Here is a 7,176-nt window from a genome sequence, read left to right on the forward strand (position 1 = left end):
ACTATTATACAAGGATAATACAAATGTGCTATTTGTTTAAGACAAATGTTCTATTTGTTTAAGACAGTTTGACCCAGAATTTGTTACTTGCAACCAAAATCCTTCTGAAAACTTTTGCATCTTCTGGAATGGCTAATGAGGAAGTGAGAGTTTGGTTTATTAATATTTGCCATGTAATCTAGTAGCTGCTCAACTTACGATGGGGTTATATGCTAATAAGCCCATCATAAACTGAAAACATTCTAAGTCAAAAATGCATTTAATGTACCTATGCTACCAACTATTGTAGCTTAACCTCACCTACTTTAAATGTGCTCACAACATTTACATTAGCCTACAGCTGGGCAAATCATCTAACATGAAGCCTATTTTAAAATAAAGTGCTGAATATCTCACAAAATGTATAGAATGCTGTATGAAAGTGAAAAGCAGAATAGTTGTATGTGTCCTCCAAGTGCAGTTTCTACTGAATATGTACTGCTTTTGCACCATGATGAGGTCAAAAAACTGTAAGTGGAACCATCATAAGTCAGGGACTGCCTGTACTTTGAAACCGATCAGGGCTCATCGACACTGAGCACTGCTGCAGCACCATGGTTTTATCCTGATGGCTTTCTGGTCATTTTTGATTTGATGGGAAAAGGCCAAGATTCAGACCATACAACCATGAGGGCTAGAAACAATTTGAACTGGTTTCAAGTAAGCAGTTGGAAGCTGAGATAAAACCTCTGGTGAGTTTGGAAAATCCTTCCGCTTCGTGGTTGTGTGAGACAGTTGTTTGACTGAGCTGAAAAGAAACTTCTGAATGAATGGGTGAGAGAAGTAAGACCTCACCCCCCATGGAGTTGGTTAGTGTGCATGGGTTGTTGCATGGGTGGTTTTGATTCTCCATTTTGCAGTTCAAGAATACCTGAGAATAAGTAGAGGTAGGGAGAAATGAAAGAATGAAAGCCTTTAATGAAAGAAAAGAAGCCTTGTAGTAAGGGAAGAAGAGGGAACCCAGGAGCTAAAAGACTCTGACTTTCTAGGCACTTTTGATGACCTAAAGGCTTTGGGATCTCCAAGAGAAAGACTATCCCCATCAAAGCAGCAGAAAGACAAGATCTGGGAGTGGGGTCGGTGTTTTATGGACACTTCCAACAACAATAGCAGGATAGAGGCACTTCTTTAGGCAATTTTTAGACTGTAAACCTCTGCTGGGAAGATGAAAAGGAAGGAAAGGAAAAAGAAAAAAGGGAAGTCCTCATTTATGGGCAAAAATGAGTCACTCTCCAGAGACTCTTAAAAAAATCTGGGGAAGTTTCAGGAACTAAGTCCCTGCAGTTATAATAATAATATGGGGCCAAGAGTTATCAATGTTTGGGTATCAATGATTATGTGACAATATATGGGTTCACAAGCTGCTGAATCCTGAGATATTTGAATTGCAACAGTATTCTCCTAGCATGTACAACTCATTCCAGTTTTCCTGGGACTTTCCCAATTTTTAGCAATGATAGTCTCATGCCCTGGGAAGTCCCTCAATCCCAGGCAGACTAAAATGGTTGGTCACCCCAGAGCATCCTCTACCAACCCTTCTCATAGACTGAACATGTCCCACATGGGGCATTTTCTTAGTCTACATCAAAATAATTCAACAAGACCCAACAAAAATAAAAACTGGTGCTTCTCTGAGCATCACTTGAACTCTGAGCCTCGCTTGAGCTCCTGAAGTTAAATTATTTGCCAGTATTAGCCTTTTTAGAAATCTAAAAGCATCCTAAGAAGAAGAAATCTGGACACAGAGAAAGGAAGGGGACAATGATATCAAGGAGATGCAAAGATCCTTAGTGTGTTAAGTACCACATACCAGATGTCAACCCTTGCTTACTTTGGGACACTGCCAAGCACCTAATGAGCAAAAGAAAGACTAGTTCAGACGTCTCTTAAAAAGAAATGAGCCAGGGAACAATTAAAGTCCTTGAATGAGCAATTAGCCCAACTGGCAAAGACGTATAAATCCTCCCTTGATCAAAGCAGTTAATTGAAATTATCAGTCTTTGGAGGCGAATTACTCTTTTTGAAATTAGTGAATATGTCATTAAGGTGATGAAGAGCTGCAAGAAAAAGGTCATTAAGACACTTATTCAGAAGGAAGAGGCCGAAATTCTTTATTCAAAGCCACAGTAATTGAATCAACAATATATTTATACAACATGGATATCCTTGAACTATTTGTTGAACATAACAGGGTATAGCCTGTTCTAAGTTATCTTAGAGCACACAGATTATACACCAAACCCAGAAAAGGAAAATAAAGGCATATGAAAACCAAATAGTTTGCTGTGCCCACCCAAATTTAGTCCTTTGACTGGGCACTGAAATAAAGGTACCCAGATACCATCAAATTTGGTCCATGCACACATTAACTCTGATTTAAAGGCATCCTGTCTTCCATGTTCATTGTAGAACATATGTCCAATAATTTTAATTGCACTGTTTTGAATACTCCAACAATTTAGACCATTGGTTCTCAAACAGAAGCAAATTTTCAACCCAGGGGACATTTAGCAAATGCCTGTGGACATTTTAATTTGTCACACCTGAAGAGGGAGGTGATACCGGCATCTAGCAGACAGAGACCAAGAATGCTACTGAACATCTTGCAATGTACAGAATAGCTCTCCACAATATTACCCAACCCAAAATGTCAATAGTGCCACTATTAAGAAACTCTGATTCAGAGGAAGACCAGGAAGGCATCGCGCGGCCTAAGTCGACGGGCACCGGCAGAGAAGCGGCGGTGGCGGAAGACTCCTCGTGCTTGGCGCACTTGCCTCTGGGCCGGAGCTTCTCGAACTACCAGCCCTTTGAACCCCAGGCGTTGGGCCTCAGCCCAAGCTGTCAGCTGATGGGCTTCTCCCGCAAGAAGGGCTGAGGCTGCAAGGTCCCCCAGGAGAGGCTGCTCAAACTCCTGGCGGGACTGACCCAGTCAGACGTTCAGCCCCCGCTGGGCCAGGGCCTGGTCGGAGGCCAGGAAGAGACTGCCCAGGAAGCCAGCCTGCCAGCCTGTACAGGCCCTAGCCCAACCTTTCCAGCTGTGGGCAGTGGGATGGACTCCTGCATCATCCCCCTGGGGCATGGGGGCCTGTCACTGGTGCAGACCATGGACTTCTTTTACCCCTTGGTGGAAGATCCCTACATGATGGGGCGCATAGCTTGTGCCATCGTGCTGAGTGACCTCTATGCCGTGGGCATTATGGAATGTGACAACATGTTAATGTTGCTCAGTGTCAGCCAGAGTATGAGTAATAAGGAATGCGACAAAGTAACCCCTCATGATCAAAGGCTTTCGGGATGCTGCAGAGGAGGGAGAGACAGCAGTGACTAGTGGACAAACAGTAGTCAACTCCTGGATTATCATCGCTGGAGTTGCCACTGTGGTATGTCAGCCAAATGAATTCATAATGCCTGACAGTGCAGTTGTTGGGGGTGTACTTGTTTTAACCAAACCCTTAGGAACCCAAATTGTTGTCAATGCCCACCAGTGACTGGATAATCCTGAAAGATAGAATAAGGTAAAGATGGTGGTCTCCAGAGAAGAGTTAGAGCTGACCTATCAGGAAGCTATGTTCAGTGTGACAGATATCACAGGCTTTGGCATCCTAGGACACTCTCAGGACCTTGAAAATCAACAAAGAAATGAAGTGTCCTTTGTTATTCATAACCTACCAATTATTGCCAAGATGGCTGCCATCAGCAAGGCCAGTGGGTGGTTTGGGCTCCTTCAGGAAACCTCAGCTGAAACCTTTGGGGATTACTGATTTGTTTTCCAAGAGAACCAGCAGCTCGCTTTTGTTCTGAAATCAAATCTTCCAAGTACGGAGAGGGTCACCAAGCACGGGTCTTTGGCATTGTGGAAAAGTGAAACTGGACAGCCAGAATCATTGATAAGCCTCAAGTTATTGAGGTCCTACCTCAAGGGGCCATGACTACTGCTCTTGCTCCAGACAATTCCAGTGCCTCCTCTGAGCTGAGCTCCTGAGATGAAATAGCAGAAGTTGTCTGGACTTTAGAGCCTTTATATACAATTGGGGATGAGTCCCAAGAGTTGGTTTTAAGAAATTTCCAAAGAAGGCTTCCTGCCGAGTGGTTCCAGCTGCCCTTCATAGGTGATTTGAGTCAGCCTCTCAAAAGCTGCCTTTGTACATTCCAAGGGCAGAGTAACATTTTGAATTTTGGGGGAATGTTTGTTCATCTTTTGGGTAGAAGAGGAGCAGAAAAACCTGTTTCCTCTTTCCAAAGTAAAATGAGGTTGTTCCAGGTTGAGGGATTTTTCTTTTCACTGGGTTGATTAATTTCTGCATAAGGAATGAGATTATTTATCAAAATTACACACACACACACACACACACACACACACACACACACACACACAAAGTCAATTGCAAAATGCAAAAAAATTAGATGAGAAGCAAATGGGTTTGGACTAACACTGTTGATAAATCTAAATCGATGAGATATCCTACAGTGCAATGTCAAATTCTTTATTAGAGTTTTCTGAAGTACTGGCTCTTTCCTGCTCTGGACAAGAATTGAGCAGCTTGCCAATGACTGGGAAAGGAGGACCTGCAACCATCTGACTTGGTCTCTGTTCATGATGTCTCTCCTTCTAAACCCCATTAAGGACAGGGAGAGGCAGAATAAGCCCCAGAACTCAGGCCTTGTTGGTCACTAAGATATTAAATCTTGTGCTGAAAATTCCTGGTGATTTAATCACTAAAGAGTAATTTCTAGGTAAACAAATAAAAGGGGCTTTGTTGAAGAAAAAAAAGAAACTTTGATTCAGACATACTCTAATTTGAAGTTTCAGTTGAAAGGCTTTCTTGACAAATGAACGGCACTAACATAATAAATGGAAACGTTATTTTAGTTGAGTAACTAAATAACAGTATTTAAGAAACTTTCTTGCATATTAACATAGTATAACAATGGCAGTGTTTTTATATTTTCCTTAAAGCCAATCTGTCAGGATTTTTTTTTTTTTTTTTTGAGTTGGGGTCTCACTCTGTCGCCCAGACTGGAGTGCAGTGGCCGCTCCCGGCCACCGCAGCCTCGACCTGCTGGGCTCCGGTGATCCTTCCGCCTCAGCCTTCCGAGTAGCCGGAATTACAGGCGCGCGCTACCACGCCCGGCTGATTTTTTGATTTATTGTAGAGATGAGGTCTCGCCTCCCCAGGCGGGTCTCGAACCCGCGGGCTCAGGCAATCCACTCACCTCAGCCTCCCAAAGGCGCGGGATTACAGGCTGAGCCACCGAGCCCGGCTCTGTCAGGATTTTTAATTGGCAGTCTTTCATTAATTGTTAGAACCTCAAAGTATCAACACTATATATCCATTCAAATTTTTTTATAGTGTAAACATTTGTACTTATCAAATGGGTTTTTCCACACCACTGAGCCAATTTTTCAAAATTAGTAAGCTTTTTTATAATAATATGTTTACCTGCAACTATATATAGAAAGAGAAATAGAGCAGATACATGGTGCAGTTATGTTAAAATTAGCTAATATACTCATTTTTTATTTTTAAGCAAAATTCACTTTATTGAGAACTAAGCTGAAAAAGATTATATCATTTTGTCTTTTATCTAGTTAATGAATCATGCAGAGTTTTAAGAAATAATAATAATAGCTAACAACCATTTTGTCTCTTTGCTCAAAGCTTGACTTCAGTAGCTAAAACTTTGGTTGGGTTTTAAATGTATACTTTATTCCCAAGCATTCAACATTTATTACCTGAGAGACTTCTTTGTCAACAAAGCACACATTAAATCTGTTACTGGAAATATGTTAAGCTTATATATATTAATTTACATTTGACAAACTTGCCTCCCCAGTGCCTGCTGAGACACTAGCTAAATGCTCAGCCTGACTTATATTATCAAAACTCACATAAACAGAAAAGCCAAATTCTCACATGGGGCATAAAAAACATGAATAACATGATCCAGTAAGGGTTCCTGAAAGAAACAGCAGCTTACAAGAAAAAAAAATTATCCCAAGGAAAGTCACAACCTTCGATGAGTCACATATTTTTCATCTTGTTGGCTGTCTCCAGAGGGGTGAATGAATGCCCTTTAAAGAACAAATCCCACATGTGGTTAAAAACTATAGTGTCATCAGAATTTTAATCCAAGCCGGGCTCGGTAGCTCAGCCTGGCCGGGCTCGGTGGCTCAGCCTATAATCCCGAGCCTTTGGGAGGCTGAGGTGAGTATATTGCCTGAGCCTGCAGGTTTGAGACCTGCCTGGGCAGGCGAGACCTCATCTCTACAATAAATTAAAAAATCAGCCGGGCGTGGTAGCGCGCGCCTGTAATTTCGGCTACTTGGAAGGCTGAGGTGGAAAGATCGCCGGAGCCCAGCAGGTCGAGGCTGCCGTGGCCGGGAGCGGCCACTGCACTCCAGTCTGGGCGACAGAGTGAGACTCCAACTCAAAAAAAAAAAAAAGAATTTTAATCCGTGTTTTGCATTGCTACTTGCTTTATAGTATATAAGCTTCCTTCTAGTCCCTGATAGGAAATAAGGAGATAACTTCAAGAGAACAAGCTTGGTGTGTAGTGGAGTCCTAGATTCGAGTGTCTTTCTGTCACAGTGCTGACTCTTTGACCTTAAATGAGACACCCCACAAAGTTCCTGTTCAGGACCTGTCAAAGACTGGTTCCAAGAGAGCATTCTGGCCCAGACTAAATATCCACCGGTCCTTTTAGCATTTTATTATAGACTTTATTTTTAGAGTGGTTTTAGGCTTCTGGAAACACTGAGCAGAAAGTACAGAGCGTTCCCATACACACGCCCTCCTCTCACTCTTACATATTTAGACCACAGTCTCCCTTATTATTAATATCTCATATTGGTGTGGTACATCTGTTACAATTGAGCCAATATTGATATATTGCTATTATTAATTAAATCTCATAGTTCACATTAGAGTCCACTCACTGTGTGGTACAATCCTCATGGGTTTTGCTAAATGCATAATGTCATGTATACATTTTTACAGTCGCACACAGAACAGTTTCACTGCCCTAAAAATACGTTATGCTCCACCTATTCATCCTTTCCCCAAAGCCAATCTTTTTACTGTATAGTTTTGCTTTTTCTAAAATGTAATAATATAGTTCGGCTCATACTGTATG

At 41.9% G+C, this 7,176-nt stretch overlaps 1 pseudogene; it reads left to right on the top strand.

Moving 5' to 3' along the window:
• The first annotated feature begins 2,824 nt into the window (after window positions 1-2,824).
• On the top strand, window positions 2,825-4,024 carry LOC103275896 (annotated as a pseudogene).
• Window positions 4,025-7,176: the final 3,152 nt, after the last annotated feature.

The sequence above is a fragment of the Carlito syrichta genome, unplaced genomic scaffold (assembly GCF_000164805.1).
Source record: "Carlito syrichta isolate Samal-C Ts95f unplaced genomic scaffold, Tarsius_syrichta-2.0.1 Scaffold315812, whole genome shotgun sequence".
Lineage (NCBI taxonomy): Eukaryota > Metazoa > Chordata > Mammalia > Primates > Tarsiidae > Carlito > Carlito syrichta.